Source organism: Ambystoma mexicanum, chromosome 6q (genome assembly GCF_040938575.1).
Source record: "Ambystoma mexicanum isolate Mex_15411 chromosome 6q, UKY_AmexF1_1, whole genome shotgun sequence".
NCBI classification, from domain to species: domain Eukaryota; kingdom Metazoa; phylum Chordata; class Amphibia; order Caudata; family Ambystomatidae; genus Ambystoma; species Ambystoma mexicanum.
The window spans coordinates 1,562,603,482-1,562,628,240 of NC_090937.1; the positions used below are offsets into that span (position 1 = coordinate 1,562,603,482).

The window sequence follows — 24,759 nt, forward strand, 5'->3', positions numbered from 1 at the left end:
CATGCTAATATTCACAATTCTATCCAAGTGTGCACATGCTAATATTCACAACTCTATCTAAGTACGGGTCTGCTAACATGCAAAGTCCTATCTAGATGCGACGCAGGCCAATGTTCACAATTCTATCTGGGTGTGGACATGCTAATATTCACAAATCTATCTAAGTGCGGGCATGCTAACATTCAAAGTCCTATCTAGATGTGACGCAGGCTAATATTCACAATTCTATCTGAGTGTGGACATGCTAATTTTCAAAATTCTATCTGAGTGTGGACATGCTAATATTCACAATTCTATCCAGGTGTGGACATGCTAAAACTCACAATTCTATCCGTGTGCACATGCTAATATTCACAACTCTAAGTACGGGTCTGCTAACATTCAAAGTCCTATCTAGATGCGACGCAGGCTAATATTCACAATTCTATCTGGGTGTGGACATAATAATATTCACTATTCTATCCAAGTGTGGACATGCTAATATTCACAACTCTATCTAAGTGCGGGCATGATAGCATTCAAAGTCCCATCTAGATGCGACACAGGCTAATATTCACAATTCTATCTGAGTGTGGACATGCGAATATTCACAATTCTATCCAAGTGTGGACATGCTAATATTCACAACGCTATCTAAGTGTGGGCATGATAGCATTCAAAGTCCCATCTAGATGCGATGCAGGCTAGTATTCACAATTCTATCTGAGTGTGGACATGCTAATATTGACAATTCTATCCAAGTGTGAACATGCTAATATTCACAAATCTATCTAAGTGTGGGCATGCTAACATTCAAAGTCCCATTTAGATGCGACGCAGACTAATATTCACAATTCTATCTGAGTGTGGACATGCTAATATTGACAATTCTATCCAAGTGTGAACATGCTAATATTCACAAATCTATCTAAGTGTGGGCATGCTAACATTCAAAGTCCCATTTAGATGCGACGCAGACTAATATTCACAATTCTATCTGAGTGTGGACATGCTAATATTCACAATTCTATCCAAGTGTGGACATGCTAATATTCACAACTCTATCAAGGTGCGGGCATGCTAACATTCAAAGTACCATCTAGATGCAACGCAGGCTAATATTCACAATTCTATCTGAGTGTGGACATGCTAATTTTCACAATTCTATCTGAGTGTGTACATTCACAATTCTATCTGAGTGTGGACATGCTAATATTCACAATTCTATCTAAGTGCGGGCATGCTAACATTCAAAGTCCCGTCTAGATGCAATGCAGGCTAATATTCACAATTCTATCTGAGTGTGGACAAGCTAATATTCACAATTCTATCTGAGTGTGGACATGCTAATATTCACAATTCTATCCAAGTGTGCACATGCTAATATTCACAACTCTATCTAAGTACGGGTCTGCTAACATGCAAAGTCATATCTAGATGCGACGCAGGCCAATGTTCACAATTCTATCTGGGTGTGGACATGCTAATATTCACCATTCTATCCAGGTGTGGACATGCTAAAACTCACAATTCTATCCGTGTGCACATGCTAATATTCACAACTCTAAGTACGGGTCTGCTAACATTCAAAGTCCTATCTAGATGCGACGCAGGCTAATATTCACAATTCTATCTGGGTGTGGACATAATAATATTCACTATTCTATCCAAGTGTGGACATGCTAATATTCACAACTCTATCTAAGTGCGGGCATGATAGCATTCAAAGTCCCATCTAGATGCGACACAGGCTAATATTCACAATTCTATCTGAGTGTGGACATGCGAATATTCACAATTCTATCCAAGTGTGGACATGCTAATATTCACAACGCTATCTAAGTGTGGGCATGATAGCATTCAAAGTCCCAACTAGATGCGATGCAGGCTAGTATTCACAATTCTATCTGAGTGTGGACATGCTAATATTGACAATTCTATCCAAGTGTGAACATGCTAATATTCACAAATCTATCTAAGTGTGGGCATGCTAACATTCAAAGTCCCATTTAGATGCGACGCAGACTAATATTCACAATTCTATCTGAGTGTGGACATGCTAATATTGACAATTCTATCCAAGTGTGAACATGCTAATATTCACAAATCTATCTAAGTGTGGGCATGCTAACATTCAAAGTCCCATTTAGATGCGACGCAGACTAATATTCACAATTCTATCTGAGTGTGGACATGCTAATATTCACAATTCTATCCAAGTGTGGACATGCTAATATTCACAACTCTATCAAGGTGCGGGCATGCTAACATTCAAAGTACCATCTAGATGCAACGCAGGCTAATATTCACAATTCTATCTGAGTGTGGACATGCTAATTTTCACAATTCTATCTGAGTGTGTACATTCACAATTCTATCTGAGTGTGGACATGCTAATATTCACAATTCTATCTAAGTGCGGGCATGCTAACATTCAAAGTCCCGTCTAGATGCAATGCAGGCTAATATTCACAATTCTATCTGAGTGTGGACAAGCTAATATTCACAATTCTATCTGAGTGTGGACATGCTAATATTCACAATTCTATCCAAGTGTGCACATGCTAATATTCACAACTCTATCTAAGTACGGGTCTGCTAACATGCAAAGTCATATCTAGATGCGACGCAGGCCAATGTTCACAATTCTATCTGGGTGTGGACATGCTAATATTCACCATTCTATCCAAGTGTGGACATGCTAATATTCACAACTCTATCTAAGTGCGGGCATGATAGCATTCAAAGTCCCATCTAGATGCAACACAGGCTAATATTCACAATTCTATCTGAGTGTGGACATGCTAACATTCACAATTCTATCTGAGTGTGGACATGCTAATATTCACAATTCTATCCAAGTGTGGAGGACATGCTAATATTCACAACTCTATCTAGGTGCGGGCATGCTAACATTCAAAGTCCCATCTAGATGCAACGCAGGCTAATATTCACAATTCTATCCGAGTGTGAACATGCTAATTTTCACAATTCTATCTGAGTGTGTACATTCACAATTCTATCTGAGTGTGAATATGCTAATATTCACAATTCTATCTAAGTGCGGGCATGCTAACATTCAAATTCCATCTAGATGCGGCGGAGGCCAATATTCACAATTCTATCTGGCTGTGGACATACTAATATTCACTATTCTATCCAAGTGTGGACATGCTAATATTCACAACTCTATCTAGGTGCGGGCATGCTAACATTCAAAGTCCCATCTAGATGCGGCGCAGGCTAATATTCACAATTCTATCTGGGTGTGGACATGCTAATATTCACCATTCTATCCAAGTGTGGACATGCTAATATTCACAACTCTATCTAGGTGCGGGCATGCTAACATTCAAAGTCCCATCTAGATGCGGCGCAGGCTAATATTCACAATTCTATCTGGGTGTGGACATGCTAATATTCACTATTCTATCCAAGTGTGGACATGCTAATATTCACAACTCTATCTAGGTGCGGGCATGCTGACATTCAAAGTCCCATCTAGATGCGACGCAGGCTAATATTCACAATTCTATCTGAGTGTGGACATGCTAATTTTCACAATTCTATCTGAGTGTGGATATGCTAATATTCACAACTCTATCTAAGTGCGGGCATGCTAACATTCAAAGTCCCGTCTAGATGCGATGCAGGCTAATATTCACAATTCTATCTGAGTGTGGACATGCTAATATACACAATTCTATCTGAGTGTGGACATGCTAATATTCACAATTCTATCCAAGTGTGCACATGTTAATATTCACAACTCTATCTAAGTACGGGTCTGCTAACATGCAAAGTCCTATCTAGACGCGACGCAGGCCAATGTTCACAATTCTATCTGGGTGTGGACATGCTAATATTCACTATTCTATCCAAGTGTGGACATGCTAATATTCACAATTCTATCCAAGTGTGGACATGCTAATATTCACAAATCTATCTAAGTGCGGGCATGCTAACATTCAAAGTCCTATCTAGATGTGACGCAGGCTAACATTCACAATTCTATCTGAGTGTGGACATACTAATTTTCAAAATTCTATCTGAGTGTGGACATGCTAATATTCACAATTCTATCCAGGTGTGGACATGCTAATATTCACAATTCTATCCGTGTGCACATGCTAATATTCACAACTCTAAGTACGGGTCTGCTAACATTCAAAGTCCTATCTAGATGCGACGCAGGCTAATATTCACAATTCTATCTGGGTGTGGACATGATAATATTCACTATTCTATCCAAGTGTGGACATGCTAATATTCACAACTCTATCTAAGTGCGGGCATGATAGCATTCAAAGTCCCATCTAGATGCGACACAGGCTAATATTCACAATTCTATCTGAGTGTGGACATGCGAATATTCACAATTCTATCCAAGTGTGGACATGCTAATATTCACAACGCTATCTAAGTGTGGGCATGATAGCATTCAAAGTCCCATCTAGATGCGATGCAGGCTAGTATTCACAATTCTATCTGAGTGTGGACATGCTAATATTGACAATTCTATCCAAGTGTGAACATGCTAATATTCACAAATCTATCTAAGTGTGGGCATGCTAACATTCAAAGTCCCATTTAGATGCGACGCAGACTAATATTCACAATTCTATCTGAGTGTGGACATGCTAATATTGACAATTCTATCCAAGTGTGAACATGCTAATATTCACAAATCTATCTAAGTGTGGGCATGCTAACATTCAAAGTCCCATTTAGATGCGACGCAGACTAATATTCACAATTCTATCTGAGTGTGGACATGCTAATATTCACAATTCTATCCAAGTGTGGACATGCTAATATTCACAACTCTATCTAGGTGCGGGCATGCTAACATTCAAAGTACCATCTAGATGCAACGCAGGCTAATATTCACAATTCTATCTGAATGTGGACATGCTAATTTTCACAATTCTATCTGAGTGTGTACATTCACAATTCTATCTGAGTGTGGACATGCTAATATTCACAATTCTATCTAAGTGCGGGCATGCTAACATTCAAAGTCCCGTCTAGATGCAATGCAGGCTAATATTCACAATTCTATCTGAGTGTGGACAAGCTAATATTCACAATTCTATCTGAGTGTGGACATGCTAATATTCACAATTCTATCCAAGTGTGCACATGCTAATATTCACAACTCTATCTAAGTACGGGTCTGCTAACATGCAAAGTCATATCTAGATGCGACGCAGGCCAATGTTCACAATTCTATCTGGGTGTGGACATGCTAATATTCACCATTCTATCCAAGTGTGGACATGCTAATATTCACAACTCTATCTAAGTGCGGGCATGATAGCATTCAAAGTCCCATCTAGATGCAACACAGGCTAATATTCACAATTCTATCTGAGTGTGGACATGCTAACATTCACAATTCTATCTGAGTGTGGACATGCTAATATTCACAATTCTATCCAAGTGTGCACATGCTAATATTCACAACTCTATCTAAGTACGGGTCTGCTAACATGCAAAGTCCTATCTAGATGCGACGCAGGCCAATGTTCACAATTCTATCTGGGTGTGGACATGCTAATATTCACAAATCTATCTAAGTGCGGGCATGCTAACATTCAAAGTCCTATCTAGATGTGACGCAGGCTAATATTCACAATTCTATCTGAGTGTGGACATGCTAATTTTCAAAATTCTATCTGAGTGTGGACATGCTAATATTCACAATTCTATCCAGGTGTGGACATGCTAAAACTCACAATTCTATCCGTGTGCACATGCTAATATTCACAACTCTACGTACGGGTCTGCTAACATTCAAAGTCCTATCTAGATGCGACGCAGGCTAATATTCACAATTCTATCTGGGTGTGGACATAATAATATTCACTATTCTATCCAAGTGTGGACATGCTAATATTCACAACTCTATCTAAGTGCGGGCATGATAGCATTCAAAGTCCCATCTAGATGCGACACAGGCTAATATTCACAATTCTATCTGAGTGTGGACATGCGAATATTCACAATTCTATCCAAGTGTGGACATGCTAATATTCACAACGCTATCTAAGTGTGGGCATGATAGCATTCAAAGTCCCATCTAGATGCGATGCAGGCTAGTATTCACAATTCTATCTGAGTGTGGACATGCTAATATTGACAATTCTATCCAAGTGTGAACATGCTAATATTCACAAATCTATCTAAGTGTGGGCATGCTAACATTCAAAGTCCCATTTAGATGCGACGCAGACTAATATTCACAATTCTATCTGAGTGTGGACATGCTAATATTGACAATTCTATCCAAGTGTGAACATGCTAATATTCACAAATCTATCTAAGTGTGGGCATGCTAACATTCAAAGTCCCATTTAGATGCGACGCAGACTAATATTCACAATTCTATCTGAGTGTGGACATGCTAATATTCACAATTCTATCCAAGTGTGGACATGCTAATATTCACAACTCTATCTAGGTGCGGGCATGCTAACATTCAAAGTACCATCTAGATGCAACGCAGGCTAATATTCACAATTCTATCTGAGTGTGGACATGCTAATTTTCACAATTCTATCTGAGTGTGTACATTCACAATTCTATCTGAGTGTGGACATGCTAATATTCACAATTCTATCTAAGTGCGGGCATGCTAACATTCAAAGTCCCGTCTAGATGCAATGCAGGCTAATATTCACAATTCTATCTGAGTGTGGACAAGCTAATATTCACAATTCTATCTGAGTGTGGACATGCTAATATTCACAATTCTATCCAAGTGTGCACATGCTAATATTCACAACTCTATCTAAGTACGGGTCTGCTAACATGCAAAGTCATATCTAGATGCGACGCAGGCCAATGTTCACAATTCTATCTGGGTGTGGACATGCTAATATTCACCATTCTATCCAAGTGTGGACATGCTAATATTCACAACTCTATCTAAGTGCGGGCATGATAGCATTCAAAGTCCCATCTAGATGCAACACAGGCTAATATTCACAATTCTATCTGAGTGTGGACATGCTAACATTCACAATTCTATCTGAGTGTGGACATGCTAATATTCACAATTCTATCCAAGTGTGGAGGACATGCTAATATTCACAACTCTATCTAGGTGCGGGCATGCTAACATTCAAAGTCCCATCTAGATGCAACGCAGGCTAATATTCACAATTCTATCCGAGTGTGAACATGCTAATTTTCACAATTCTATCTGAGTGTGTACATTCACAATTCTATCTGAGTGTGAATATGCTAATATTCACAACTCTATCTAAGTGCGGGCATGCTAACATTCAAATTCCATCTAGATGCGGCGGAGGCCAATATTCACAATTCTATCTGGCTGTGGACATACTAATATTCACTATTCTATCCAAGTGTGGACATGCTAATATTCACAACTCTATCTAGGTGCGGGCATGCTAACATTCAAAGTCCCATCTAGATGCGGCGCAGGCTAATATTCACAATTCTATCTGGGTGTGGACATGCTAATATTCACCATTCTATCCAAGTGTGGACATGCTAATATTCACAACTCTATCTAGGTGCGGGCATGCTATCATTCAAAGTCCCATCTAGATGCGGCGCAGGCTAATATTCACAATTCTATCTGGGTGTGGACATGCTAATTTTCACAATTCTATCTGAGTGTGTACATTCACTATTCTATCCAAGTGTGGACATGCTAATATTCACAACTCTATCTGGGTGCGGGCATGCTATCATTCAAAGTCCCATCTAGATGCGGCGCAGGCTAATATTCACAATTCTATCCGAGTGTGAACATGCTAATTTTCACAATTCTATCTGAGTGTGTACATTCACTATTCTATCCAAGTGTGGACATGCTAATATTCACAACTCTATCTGGGTGCGGGCATGCAAATTTTCACAATTCTATCTGAGTGTGGACATGCTAATATTCACAATTCTATCCAAGTGTGCACATGCTAATATTCACAACTCTATCTAAGTACGGGTCTGCTAACATGCAAAGTCCTATCTAGATGCGACGCAGGCCAATGTTCACAATTCTATCTGGGTGTGGACATGCTAATATTCACTATTCTATCCAAGTGTGGACATGCTAATATTCACAATTCTATCCAAGTGTGCACATGCTAATATTCACAACTCTATCTAAGTACGGGTCTGCTAACATGCAAAGTCCTATCTAGATGCGACGCAGGCCAATGTTCACAATTCTATCTGGGTGTGGACATGCTAATATTCACTATTCTATCCAAGTGTGGACATGCTAATATTCACAATTCTATCCAAGTGTGGACATGCTAATATTCACAAATCTATCTAAGTGCGGGCATGCTAACATTCAAAGTCCTATCTAGATGTGACGCAGGCTAATATTCACAATTCTATCTGAGTGTGGACATGCTAATATTCACAATTCTATCCAGGTGTGGACATGCTAATATTCACAATTCTATCCGTGTGCACATGCTAATATTCACAACTCTAAGTACGGGTCTGCTAACATTCAAAGTCCTATCTAGATGCGACGCAGGCTAATATTCACAATTCTATCTGGGTGTGGACATGATAATATTCACTATTCTATCCAAGTGTGGACATGCTAATATTCACAACTCTATCTAAGTGCGGGCATGATAGCATTCAAAGTCCCATCTAGATGCGACACAGGCTAATATTCACAATTCTATCTGAGTGTGGACATGCGAATATTCACAATTCTATCCAAGTGTGGACATGCTAATATTCACAACGCTATCTAAGTGTGGGCATGATAGCATTCAAAGTCCCATCTAGATGCGATGCAGGCTAGTATTCACAATTCTATCTGAGTGTGGACATGCTAATATTGACAATTCTATCCAAGTGTGAACATGCTAATATTCACAAATCTATCTAAGTGTGGGCATGCTAACATTCAAAGTCCCATTTAGATGCGACGCAGGCTAATATTCACAATTCTATCTGAGTGTGGACATGCTAATTTTCACAATTCTATCTGAGTGTGGACATGCTAATATTCACAATTCTATCCAAGTGTGGACATGCTAATATTCACAACTCTATCTAGGTGCGGGCATGCTAACATTCAAAGTACCATCTAGATGCAACGCAGGCTAATATTCACAATTCTATCTGAGTGTGGACATGCTAATTTTCACAATTCTATCTGAGTGTGTACATTCACAATTCTATCTGAGTGTGGACATGCTAATATTCACAATTCTATCTAAGTGCGGGCATGCTAACATTCAAAGTCCCGTCTAGATGCAATGCAGGCTAATATTCACAATTCTATCTGAGTGTGGACAAGCTAATATTCACAATTCTATCCAAGTGTGGACATGCTAATATTCACAAATCTATCTAAGTGCGGGCATGCTAACATTCAAAGTCCCATCTAGATGCGACGCAGGCTAATATTCACAATTCTATCTGAGTGTGGACATGCAAATTTTCACAATTCTATCTGAGTGTGGACATGCTAATATTCACAATTCTATCCAAGTGTGCACATGCTAATATTCACAACTCTATCTAAGTACGGGTCTGCTAACATGCAAAGTCCTATCTAGATGGGACGCAGGCCAATGTTCACAATTCTATCTGGGTGTGGACATGCTAATATTCACCATTCTATCCAAGTGTGGACATGCTAATATTCACAACTCTATCTAAGTGCGGGCATGATAGCATTCAAAGTCCCATCTAGATGCAACACAGGCTAATATTCACAATTCTATCTGAGTGTGGACATGCTAACATTCACAATTCTATCTGAGTGTGGACATGCTAATATTCACAATTCTATCCAAGTGTGGAGGACATGCTAATATTCACAACTCTATCTAGGTGCGGGCATGCTAACATTCAAAGTCCCATCTAGATGCAACGCAGGCTAATATTCACAATTCTATCCGAGTGTGAACATGCTAATTTTCACAATTCTATCTGAGTGTGTACATTCACAATTCTATCTGAGTGTGAATATGCTAATATTCACAACTCTATCTAAGTGCGGGCATGCTAACATTCAAATTCCATCTAGATGCGGCAGAGGCCAATATTCACAATTCTATCTGGCTGTGGACATGCTAATATTCACTATTCTATCCAAGTGTGGACATGCTAATATTCACAACTCTATCTACGTGCGGGCATGCTAACATTCAAAGTCCCATCTAGATGCGGCGCAGGCTAATATTCACAATTGTATCTGGGTGTGGACATGCTAATATTCACCATTCTATCCAAGTGTGGACATGCTAATATTCACAACTCTATCTAGGTGCGGGCATGCTAACATTCAAAGTCCCATCTAGATGCGGCGCAGGCTAATATTCACAATTCTATCTGGGTGTGGACATGCTAATATTCACTATTCTATCCAAGTGTGGACATGCTAATATTCACAACTCTATCTAGGTGCGGGCATGCTGACATTCAAAGTCCCATCTAGATGCGACGCAGGCTAATATTCACAATTCTATCTGAGTGTGGACATGCTAATTTTCACAATTCTATCTGAGTGTGGACATGCTAATTTTCATAGTTCTATCCAAGTGTGGACATGCTGATATTCACAACTCTATCTAAGTGCGGTCATGCTAACATTCAAAGTCCCATCTAGATGCGGCGCAGGCTAATATTCACAATTCTATCTGGGTGTGGCCATGTTAATATTCACTATTCTATCCAGGTGTGGACATGCTAATATTCACAATTCTATCTGAGTGTGGACATGCTAATTTTCACAATTCTATCTGATTGTGGACATGCTAATATTCACAATTCTATCCAGGTATGGACATGCTAATATTCACAATTCTACCCAGGTGTGGACATGCTAATATTCACAATTATATCTGAGTGTGGACATGCTAATATTCACAATTCTATCCAGGTGTGGACATGCTAATATTCACAATTCTATCTGAGTGTGGACAAGCTAATTTTCACAATTCTATCTGAGTGTGGCCATGCTAATATTCACAATTCTATCCAGGTATGGACATGCTAATATTCACAATTCTATCCAGGTGTGGACATGCTAATATTCACAATTATATCTGAGTGTGGACATGCTAATATTCACAATTCTATCCAGGTGTGGACATACTAATATTCACAATTCTATCTGAGTGTGGACAAGCTAATTTTCACAATTCTATCTGAGTGTGGACATGCTAATATTCACAATTCTATCCATGTATGGACATGCTAATATTCACAATTCTATCCAGGTATGGACATCCTAATATTCACAATTCTATCCAGGTATGGACATGCTAATATTCACAATTCTATCCAGGTATGGACATCCTAATATTCACTATTCTATCCAAGTGTGGACATGCTAATATTCACAACTCTATCTAGGTGCGGGCATGCTAACATTCAAAGTCCCATCTAGATGCGGCGCAGGCTAATATTCACAATTCTATCTGGGTGTGGACATGCTAATATTCACAATTCTATCCAGGTATGGACATGCTAATATTCACAATTCTACCCAGGTGTGGACATGCTAATATTCACAATTATATCTGAGTGTGGACATGCTAATATTCACAATTCTATCCAGGTGTGGACATGCTAATATTCACAATTCTATCTGAGTGTGGACAAGCTAATTTTCACAATTCTATCTGAGTGTGGCCATGCTAATATTCACAATTCTATCCAGGTATGGACATGCTAATATTCACAATTCTATCCAGGTGTGGACATGCTAATATTCACAATTCTATCTGAGTGTGGACATGCTAATTTTCACAATTCTATCTGAGTGTGGCCATGCTAATATTCACAATTCTATCCAGGTATGGACATGCTAATATTCACAATTCTATCCAGGTGTGGACATGCTAATTTTCACAATTCTATCTGAGTGTGTACATTCACAATTCTATCTGAGTGTGGACATGCTAATATTCACAATTCTATCTAAGTGCGGGCATGCTAACATTCAAAGTCCCGTCTAGATGCAATGCAGGCTAGTATTCACAATTCTATCTGAGTGTGGACATGCTAATATTGACAATTCTATCCAAGTGTGAACATGCTAATATTCACAAATCTATCTAAGTGTGGGCATGCTAACATTCAAAGTCCCATTTAGATGCGACGCAGACTAATATTCACAATTCTATCTGAGTGTGGACATGCTAATATTGACAATTCTATCCAAGTGTGAACATGCTAATATTCACAAATCTATCTAAGTGTGGGCATGCTAACATTCAAAGTCCCATTTAGATGCGACGCAGACTAATATTCACAATTCTATCTGAGTGTGGACATGCTAATATTCACAATTCTATCCAAGTGTGGACATGCTAATATTCACAACTCTATCTAGGTGCGGGCATGCTAACATTCAAAGTACCATCTAGATGCAACGCAGGCTAATATTCACAATTCTATCTGAGTGTGGACATGCTAATTTTCACAATTCTATCTGAGTGTGTACATTCACAATTCTATCTGAGTGTGGACATGCTAATATTCACAATTCTATCTAAGTGCGGGCATGCTAACATTCAAAGTCCCGTCTAGATGCAATGCAGGCTAATATTCACAATTCTATCTGAGTGTGGACAAGCTAATATTCACAATTCTATCTGAGTGTGGACATGCTAATATTCACAATTCTATCCAAGTGTGCACATGCTAATATTCACAACTCTATCTAAGTACGGGTCTGCTAACATGCAAAGTCATATCTAGATGCGACGCAGGCCAATGTTCACAATTCTATCTGGGTGTGGACATGCTAATATTCACCATTCTATCCAAGTGTGGACATGCTAATATTCACAACTCTATCTAAGTGCGGGCATGATAGCATTCAAAGTCCCATCTAGATGCAACACAGGCTAATATTCACAATTCTATCTGAGTGTGGACATGCTAACATTCACAATTCTATCTGAGTGTGGACATGCTAATATTCACAATTCTATCCAAGTGTGGAGGACATGCTAATATTCACAACTCTATCTAGGTGCGGGCATGCTAACATTCAAAGTCCCATCTAGATGCAACGCAGGCTAATATTCACAATTCTATCCGAGTGTGAACATGCTAATTTTCACAATTCTATCTGAGTGTGTACATTCACAATTCTATCTGAGTGTGAATATGCTAATATTCACAACTCTATCTAAGTGCGGGCATGCTAACATTCAAATTCCATCTAGATGCGGCGGAGGCCAATATTCACAATTCTATCTGGCTGTGGACATACTAATATTCACTATTCTATCCAAGTGTGGACATGCTAATATTCACAACTCTATCTAGGTGCGGGCATGCTAACATTCAAAGTCCCATCTAGATGCGGCGCAGGCTAATATTCACAATTCTATCTGGGTGTGGACATGCTAATATTCACCATTCTATCCAAGTGTGGACATGCTAATATTCACAACTCTATCTAGGTGCGGGCATGCTATCATTCAAAGTCCCATCTAGATGCGGCGCAGGCTAATATTCACAATTCTATCTGGGTGTGGACATGCTAATTTTCACAATTCTATCTGAGTGTGTACATTCACTATTCTATCCAAGTGTGGACATGCTAATATTCACAACTCTATCTGGGTGCGGGCATGCTATCATTCAAAGTCCCATCTAGATGCGGCGCAGGCTAATATTCACAATTCTATCCGAGTGTGAACATGCTAATTTTCACAATTCTATCTGAGTGTGTACATTCACTATTCTATCCAAGTGTGGACATGCTAATATTCACAACTCTATCTGGGTGCGGGCATGCAAATTTTCACAATTCTATCTGAGTGTGGACATGCTAATATTCACAATTCTATCCAAGTGTGCACATGCTAATATTCACAACTCTATCTAAGTACGGGTCTGCTAACATGCAAAGTCCTATCTAGATGCGACGCAGGCCAATGTTCACAATTCTATCTGGGTGTGGACATGCTAATATTCACTATTCTATCCAAGTGTGGACATGCTAATATTCACAATTCTATCCAAGTGTGCACATGCTAATATTCACAACTCTATCTAAGTACGGGTCTGCTAACATGCAAAGTCCTATCTAGATGCGACGCAGGCCAATGTTCACAATTCTATCTGGGTGTGGACATGCTAATATTCACTATTCTATCCAAGTGTGGACATGCTAATATTCACAATTCTATCCAAGTGTGGACATGCTAATATTCACAAATCTATCTAAGTGCGGGCATGCTAACATTCAAAGTCCTATCTAGATGTGACGCAGGCTAATATTCACAATTCTATCTGAGTGTGGACATGCTAATATTCACAATTCTATCCAGGTGTGGACATGCTAATATTCACAATTCTATCCGTGTGCACATGCTAATATTCACAACTCTAAGTACGGGTCTGCTAACATTCAAAGTCCTATCTAGATGCGACGCAGGCTAATATTCACAATTCTATCTGGGTGTGGACATGATAATATTCACTATTCTATCCAAGTGTGGACATGCTAATATTCACAACTCTATCTAAGTGCGGGCATGATAGCATTCAAAGTCCCATCTAGATGCGACACAGGCTAATATTCACAATTCTATCTGAGTGTGGACATGCGAATATTCACAATTCTATCCAAGTGTGGACATGCTAATATTCACAACGCTATCTAAGTGTGGGCATGATAGCATTCAAAGTCCCATCTAGATGCGATGCAGGCTAGTATTCACAATTCTATCTGAGTGTGGACATGCTAATATTGACAATTCTATCCAAGTGTGAACATGCTAATATTCACAAATCTATCTAAGTGTGGGCATGCTAACATTCAAAGTCCCATTTAGATGCGACGCAGGCTAATATTCACAATTCTATCTGAGTGTGGACATGCTAATTTTCACAATTCTATCTGAGTGTGGACATGCTAATATTCACAATTCTATCCAAGTGTGGACATGCTAATATTCACAACTCTATCTAGGTGCGGGCATGCTAACATTCAAAGTACCATCTAGATGCAACGCAGGCTAATATTCACAATTCTATCTGAGTGTGGACATGCTAATTTTCACAATTCTATCTGAGTGTGTACATTCACAATTCTATCTGAGTGTGGACATGCTAATATTCACAATTCTATCTAAGTGCGGGCATGCTAACATTCAAAGTCCCGTCTAGATGCAATGCAGGCTAATATTCACAATTCTATCTGAGTGTGGACAAGCTAATATTCACAATTCTATCCAAGTGTGGACATGCTAATATTCACAAATCTATCTAAGTGCGGGCATGCTAACATTCAAAGTCCCATCTAGATGCGACGCAGGCTAATATTCACAATTCTATCTGAGTGTGGACATGCAAATTTTCACAATTCTATCTGAGTGTGGACATGCTAATATTCACAATTCTATCCAAGTGTGCACATGCTAATATTCACAACTCTATCTAAGTACGGGTCTGCTAACATGCAAAGTCCTATCTAGATGGGACGCAGGCCAATGTTCACAATTCTATCTGGGTGTGGACATGCTAATATTCACCATTCTATCCAAGTGTGGACATGCTAATATTCACAACTCTATCTAAGTGCGGGCATGATAGCATTCAAAGTCCCATCTAGATGCAACACAGGCTAATATTCACAATTCTATCTGAGTGTGGACATGCTAACATTCACAATTCTATCTGAGTGTGGACATGCTAATATTCACAATTCTATCCAAGTGTGGAGGACATGCTAATATTCACAACTCTATCTAGGTGCGGGCATGCTAACATTCAAAGTCCCATCTAGATGCAACGCAGGCTAATATTCACAATTCTATCCGAGTGTGAACATGCTAATTTTCACAATTCTATCTGAGTGTGTACATTCACAATTCTATCTGAGTGTGAATATGCTAATATTCACAACTCTATCTAAGTGCGGGCATGCTAACATTCAAATTCCATCTAGATGCGGCAGAGGCCAATATTCACAATTCTATCTGGCTGTGGACATGCTAATATTCACTATTCTATCCAAGTGTGGACATGCTAATATTCACAACTCTATCTACGTGCGGGCATGCTAACATTCAAAGTCCCATCTAGATGCGGCGCAGGCTAATATTCACAATTGTATCTGGGTGTGGACATGCTAATATTCACCATTCTATCCAAGTGTGGACATGCTAATATTCACAACTCTATCTAGGTGCGGGCATGCTAACATTCAAAGTCCCATCTAGATGCGGCGCAGGCTAATATTCACAATTCTATCTGGGTGTGGACATGCTAATATTCACTATTCTATCCAAGTGTGGACATGCTAATATTCACAACTCTATCTAGGTGCGGGCATGCTGACATTCAAAGTCCCATCTAGATGCGACGCAGGCTAATATTCACAATTCTATCTGAGTGTGGACATGCTAATTTTCACAATTCTATCTGAGTGTGGACATGCTAATTTTCACAGTTCTATCCAAGTGTGGACATGCTGATATTCACAACTCTATCTAAGTGCGGTCATGCTAACATTCAAAGTCCCATCTAGATGCGGCGCAGGCTAATATTCACAATTCTATCTGGGTGTGGCCATGTTAATATTCACTATTCTATCCAGGTGTGGACATGCTAATATTCACAATTCTATCTGAGTGTGGACATGCTAATTTTCACAATTCTATCTGATTGTGGACATGCTAATATTCACAATTCTATCCAGGTATGGACATGCTAATATTCACAATTCTACCCAGGTGTGGACATGCTAATATTCACAATTATATCTGAGTGTGGACATGCTAATATTCACAATTCTATCCAGGTGTGGACATGCTAATATTCACAATTCTATCTGAGTGTGGACAAGCTAATTTTCACAATTCTATCTGAGTGTGGCCATGCTAATATTCACAATTCTATCCAGGTATGGACATGCTAATATTCACAATTCTATCCAGGTGTGGACATGCTAATATTCACAATTATATCTGAGTGTGGACATGCTAATATTCACAATTCTATCCAGGTGTGGACATACTAATATTCACAATTCTATCTGAGTGTGGACAAGCTAATTTTCACAATTCTATCTGAGTGTGGACATGCTAATATTCACAATTCTATCCATGTATGGACATGCTAATATTCACAATTCTATCCAGGTATGGACATCCTAATATTCACAATTCTATCCAGGTATGGACATGCTAATATTCACAATTCTATCCAGGTATGGACATCCTAATATTCACTATTCTATCCAAGTGTGGACATGCTAATATTCACAACTCTATCTAGGTGCGGGCATGCTAACATTCAAAGTCCCATCTAGATGCGGCGCAGGCTAATATTCACAATTCTATCTGGGTGTGGACATGCTAATATTCACAATTCTATCCAGGTATGGACATGCTAATATTCACAATTCTACCCAGGTGTGGACATGCTAATATTCACAATTATATCTGAGTGTGGACATGCTAATATTCACAATTCTATCCAGGTGTGGACATGCTAATATTCACAATTCTATCTGAGTGTGGACAAGCTAATTTTCACAATTCTATCTGAGTGTGGCCATGCTAATATTCACAATTCTATCCAGGTATGGACATGCTAATATTCACAATTCTATCCAGGTGTGGACATGCTAATATTCACAATTCTATCTGAGTGTGGACATGCTAATTTTCACAATTCTATCTGAGTGTGGCCATGCTAATATTCACAATTCTATCCAGGTATGGACATGCTAATATTCACAATTCTATCCAGGTGTGGACATGCTAATTTTCACAATTCTATCTGAGTGTGTACATTCACAATTCTATCTGAGTGTGGACATGCTAATATTCACAATTCTATCTAAGTGCGGGCATGCTAACATTCAAAGTCCCGTCTAGATGCAATGCAGGCTAATATTCACAATTCTATCTGAGTGTGGACAAGCTAATATTCACAATTCTATCTGAGTGTGGACATGCTAATATTCACAATTCTATCCAAGTGTGCACATGCTAATATTCACAACTCTATCTAAGTACGGGTCTGCTAACATGCAAAGTCATATCTAGATGCGACGCAGGCCAATGTTCACAATTCTATCTGGGTGTGGACATGCTAATATTCACCATTCTATCCAAGTGTGGACATGCTAATATTCACAACTCTATCTAAGTGCGGGCATGATAGCATTCAAAGTCCCATCTAGATGCAACACAGGCTAATATTCACAATTCTATCTGAGTGTGGACATGCTAACATTCACAATTCTATCTGAGTGTGGACATGCTAATATTCACAATTCTATCCAAGTGTGGAGGACATGCTAATATTCACAACTCTATCTAGGTGCGGGCATGCTAACATTCAAAGTCCCATCTAGATGCAACGCAGGCTAATATTCACAATTCTATCCGAGTGTGAACATGCTAATTTTCACAATTCTATCTGAGTGTGTACATTCACAATTCTATCTGAGTGTGAATATGCTAATATTCACAACTCTATCTAAGTGCGGGCATGCTAACATTCAAATTCCATCTAGATGCGGCGGAGGCCAATATTCACAATTCTATCTGGCTGTGGACATACTAATATTCACTATTCTATCCAAGTGTGGACATGCTAATATTCACAACTCTATCTAGGTGCGGGCATGCTAACATTCAAAGTCCCATCTAGATGCGGCGCAGGCTAATATTCACAATTCTATCTGGGTGTGGACATGCTAATATTCACCATTCTATCCAAGTGTGGACATGCTAATATTCACAACTCTATCTAGGTGCGGGCATACTATCATTCAAAGTCCCATCTAGATGCGGCGCAGGCTAATATTCACAATTCTATCTGGGTGTGGACATGCTAATTTTCACAATTCTATCTGAGTGTGTACATTCACTATTCTATCCAAGTGTGGACATGCTAATATTCACAACTCTATCTGGGTGCGGGCATGCTATCATTCAAAGTCCCATCTAGATGCGGCGCAGGCTAATATTCACAATTCTATCCGAGTGTGAACATGCTAATTTTCACAATTCTATCTGAGTGTGTACATTCACTATTCTATCCAAGTGTGGACATGCTAATATTCACAACTCTATCTGGGTGCGGGCATGCAAATTTTCACAATTCTATCTGAGTGTGGACATGCTAATATTCACAATTCTATCCAAGTGTGCACATGCTAATATTCACAACTCTATCTAAGTACGGGTCTGCTAACATGCAAAGTCCTATCTAGATGCGACGCAGGCCAATGTTCACAATTCTATCTGGGTGTGGACATGCTAATATTCACTATTCTATCCAAGTGTGGACATGCTAATATTCACAATTCTATCCAAGTGTGCACATGCTAATATTCACAACTCTATCTAAGTACGGGTCTGCTAACATGCAAAGTCCTATCTAGATGCGACGCAGGCCAATGTTCACAATTCTATCTGGGTGTGGACATGCTAATATTCACTATTCTATCCAAGTGTGGACATGCTAATATTCACAATTCTATCCAAGTGTGGACATGCTAATATTCACAAATCTATCTAAGTGCGGGCATGCTAACATTCAAAGTCCTATCTAGATGTGACGCAGGCTAATATTCACAATTCTATCTGAGTGTGGACATGCTAATATTCACAATTCTATCCAGGTGTGGACATGCTAATATTCACAATTCTATCCGTGTGCACATGCTAATATTCACAACTCTAAGTACGGGTCTGCTAACATTCAAAGTCCTATCTAGATGCGACGCAGGCTAATATTCACAATTCTATCTGGGTGTGGACATGATAATATTCACTATTCTATCCAAGTGTGGACATGCTAATATTCACAACTCTATCTAAGTGCGGGCATGATAGCATTCAAAGTCCCATCTAGATGCGACACAGGCTAATATTCACAATTCTATCTGAGTGTGGACATGCGAATATTCACAATTCTATCCAAGTGTGGACATGCTAATATTCACAACGCTATCTAAGTGTGGGCATGATAGCATTCAAAGTCCCATCTAGATGCGATGCAGGCTAGTATTCACAATTCTATCTGAGTGTGGACATGCTAATATTGACAATTCTATCCAAGTGTGAACATGCTAATATTCACAAATCTATCTAAGTGTGGGCATGCTAACATTCAAAGTCCCATTTAGATGCGACGCAGGCTAATATTCACAATTCTATCTGAGTGTGGACATGCTAATTTTCACAATTCTATCTGAGTGTGGACATGCTAATATTCACAATTCTATCCAAGTGTGGACATGCTAATATTCACAACTCTATCTAGGTGCGGGCATGCTAACATTCAAAGTACCATCTAGATGCAACGCAGGCTAATATTCACAATTCTATCTGAGTGTGGACATGCTAATTTTCACAATTCTATCTGAGTGTGTACATTCACAATTCTATCTGAGTGTGGACATGCTAATATTCACAATTCTATCTAAGTGCGGGCATGCTAACATTCAAAGTCCCGTCTAGATGCAATGCAGGCTAATATTCACAATTCTATCTGAGTGTGGACAAGCTAATATTCACAATTCTATCCAAGTGTGGACATGCTAATATTCACAAATCTATCTAAGTGCGGGCATGCTAACATTCAAAGTCCCATCTAGATGCGACGCAGGCTAATATTCACAATTCTATCTGAGTGTGGACATGCAAATTTTCACAATTCTATCTGAGTGTGGACATGCTAATATTCACAATTCTATCCAAGTGTGCACATGCTAATATTCACAACTCTATCTAAGTACGGGTCTGCTAACATGCAAAGTCCTATCTAGATGGGACGCAGGCCAATGTTCACAATTCTATCTGGGTGTGGACATGCTAATATTCACCATTCTATCCAAGTGTGGACATGCTAATATTCACAACTCTATCTAAGTGCGGGCATGATAGCATTCAAAGTCCCATCTAGATGCAACACAGGCTAATATTCACAATTCTATCTGAGTGTGGACATGCTAACATTCACAATTCTATCTGAGTGTGGACATGCTAATATTCACAATTCTATCCAAGTGTGGAGGACATGCTAATATTCACAACTCTATCTAGGTGCGGGCATGCTAACATTCAAAGTCCCATCTAGATGCAACGCAGGCTAATATTCACAATTCTATCCGAGTGTGAACATGCTAATTTTCACAATTCTATCTGAGTGTGTACATTCACAATTCTATCTGAGTGTGAATATGCTAATATTCACAACTCTATCTAAGTGCGGGCATGCTAACATTCAAATTCCATCTAGATGCGGCAGAGGCCAATATTCACAATTCTATCTGGCTGTGGACATGCTAATATTCACTATTCTATCCAAGTGTGGACATGCTAATATTCACAACTCTATCTACGTGCGGGCATGCTAACATTCAAAGTCCCATCTAGATGCGGCGCAGGCTAATATTCACAATTGTATCTGGGTGTGGACATGCTAATATTCACCATTCTATCCAAGTGTGGACATGCTAATATTCACAACTCTATCTAGGTGCGGGCATGCTAACATTCAAAGTCCCATCTAGATGCGGCGCAGGCTAATATTCACAATTCTATCTGGGTGTGGACATGCTAATATTCACTATTCTATCCAAGTGTGGACATGCTAATATTCACAACTCTATCTAGGTGCGGGCATGCTGACATTCAAAGTCCCATCTAGATGCGACGCAGGCTAATATTCACAATTCTATCTGAGTGTGGACATGCTAATTTTCACAATTCTATCTGAGTGTGGACATGCTAATTTTCACAGTTCTATCCAAGTGTGGACATGCTGATATTCACAACTCTATCTAAGTGCGGTCATGCTAACATTCAAAGTCCCATCTAGATGCGGCGCAGGCTAATATTCACAATTCTATCTGGGTGTGGCCATGTTAATATTCACTATTCTATCCAGGTGTGGACATGCTAATATTCACAATTCTATCTGAGTGTGGACATGCTAATTTTCACAATTCTATCTGATTGTGGACATGCTAATATTCACAATTCTATCCAGGTATGGACATGCTAATATTCACAATTCTACCCAGGTGTGGACATGCTAATATTCACAATTATATCTGAGTGTGGACATGCTAATATTCACAATTCTATCCAGGTGTGGACATGCTAATATTCACAATTCTATCTGAGTGTGGACAAGCTAATTTTCACAATTCTATCTGAGTGTGGCCATGCTAATATTCACAATTCTATCCAGGTATGGACATGCTAATATTCACAATTCTATCCAGGTGTGGACATGCTAATATTCACAATTATATCTGAGTGTTGACATGCTAATATTCACAATTCTATCCAGGTGTGGACATACTAATATTCACAATTCTATCTGAGTGTGGACAAGCTAATTTTCACAATTCTATCTGAGTGTGGACATGCTAATATTCACAATTCTATCCATGTATGGACATGCTAATATTCACAATTCTATCCAGGTATGGACATCCTAATATTCACAATTCTATCCAGGTATGGACATGCTAATATTCACAATTCTATCCAGGTATGGACATCCTAATATTCACTATTCTATCCAAGTGTGGACATGCTAATATTCACAACTCTATCTAGGTGCGGGCATGCTAACATTCAAAGTCCCATCTAGATGCGGCGCAGGCTAATATTCACAATTCTATCTGGGTGTGGACATGCTAATATTCACAATTCTATCCAGGTATGGACATGCTAATATTCACAATTCTACCCAGGTGTGGACATGCTAATATTCACAATTATATCTGAGTGTGGACATGCTAATATTCACAATTCTATCCAGGTGTGGACATGCTAATATTCACAATTCTATCTGAGTGTGGACAAGCTAATTTTCACAATTCTATCTGAGTGTGGCCATGCTAATATTCACAATTCTATCCAGGTATGGACATGCTAATATTCACAATTCTATCCAGGTGTGGACATGCTAATATTCACAATTCTATCTGAGTGTGGACATGCTAATTTTCACAATTCTATCTGAGTGTGGACATGCTAATATTCACAATTCTATCCAGGTATGGACATGCTAATATTCACAATTCTATCCAGGTGTGGACATGCTAATATTCACAATTATATCTGAGTGTGGACATGCTAATATTCACAATTCTATCCAGGTGTGGACATACTAATATTCACAATTCTATCTGAGTGTGGACAAGCTAATTTTCACAATTCTATCTGAGTGTGGACATGCTAATATTCACAATTCTATCCATGTATGGACATGCTAATATTCACAATTCTATCCAGGTATGGACATCCTAATATTCACAATTCTATCCAGGTATGGACATGCTAATATTCACAATTCTATCCAGGTATGGACATCCTAATATTCACTATTCTATCCAAGTGTGGACATGCTAATATTCACAACTCTATCTAGGTGCGGGCATGCTAACATTCAAAGTCCCATCTAGATGCGGCGCAGGCTAATATTCACAATTCTATCTGGGTGTGGACATGCTAATATTCACCATTCTATCCAAGTGTGGACATGCTAATATTCACAACTCTATCTAGGTGCGGGCATGCTAACATTCAAAGTCCCATCTAGATGCGGCGCAGGCTAATATTCACAATTCTATCTGGGTGTGGACATGCTAATATTCACTATTCTATCCAAGTGTGGACATGCTAATATTCACAACTCTATCTAGGTGCGGGCATGCTGACATTCAAAGTCCCATCTAGATGCGACGCAGGCTAATATTCACAATTCTATCTGAGTGTGGACATGCTAATTTTCACAATTCTATCTGAGTGTGGACATGCTAATTTTCACAGTTCTATCCAAGTGTGGACATGCTGATATTCACAACTCTATCTAAGTGCGGGCATGCTAACATTCAAAGTCCCATCTAGATGCGGCACAGGCTAATATTCACAATTCTATTTGGGTGTGGCCATGCTAATATTCACTATTCTATCCAGGTGTGGACATGCTAATATTCACAATTCTATCTGAGTGTGGACATACTAATTTTCACAATTCTATCAGAGTGTGGACATGCTAATATTCACAATTCTATCCAGGTATGGACATGATAATATTCACAATTCTATCCAGGTGTGGACATGCTAATATTCACACAATTATATCTGAGTGTGGACATGCTAATATTCACAATTCTATCCAGGTGTGGACATGCTAATATTCACAATTCTATCCAGGTGTTGACAAGCTAATTTTCACAATTCTATCTGAGTGTGGACATGCTAATATTCACAATTCTATCCAGGTATGGACATCCTAATATTCACAATTCTATCCAGGTGTGGACATGCTAATATTCACAATTCTATCCAGGTGTGGACATGCTAATATTCACAATTCTATCTGAGTGTGGACATGCTAATTTTCACAATTCTATCTGAGTGTGGACATGCTAATATTCACAATTCTATCCAGGTATGGACATGCTAATATTCACAATTCTATCCAGGTGTGGACATGCTAATATTCACAATTATATCTGAGTGTGGGCATGCTAATATTCACAATTCTATCCAGGTGTGGACATGCTAATATTCACAATTCTATCTGAGTGTGGACAAGCTAATTTTCACAATTATATCTGAGTGTGGACATGCTAATATTCACAATTCTATCCAGGTATGGACATGCTAATATTCACAATTCTATCCAGGTGTGGACATGCTAATATTCACAATTATATCTGAGTGTGGACATGCTAATATTCACAATTCTATCCAGGTGTGGACATGCTAATATTCACAATTCTATCTGAGTGTGGACAAGCTAATTTTCACA

The 24,759-nt window shown here is 39.0% G+C and overlaps 1 protein-coding gene across 1 annotated transcript in view; it reads right to left on the reverse strand.

The window, feature by feature from the left end:
- ATP6V1B1 (ATPase H+ transporting V1 subunit B1) overlaps window positions 1–24,759 on the reverse strand; it is a 433,722-nt gene that overhangs the window by 146,181 nt on the left and 262,782 nt on the right. The gene's annotated exons all lie outside the window — the stretch shown is intronic.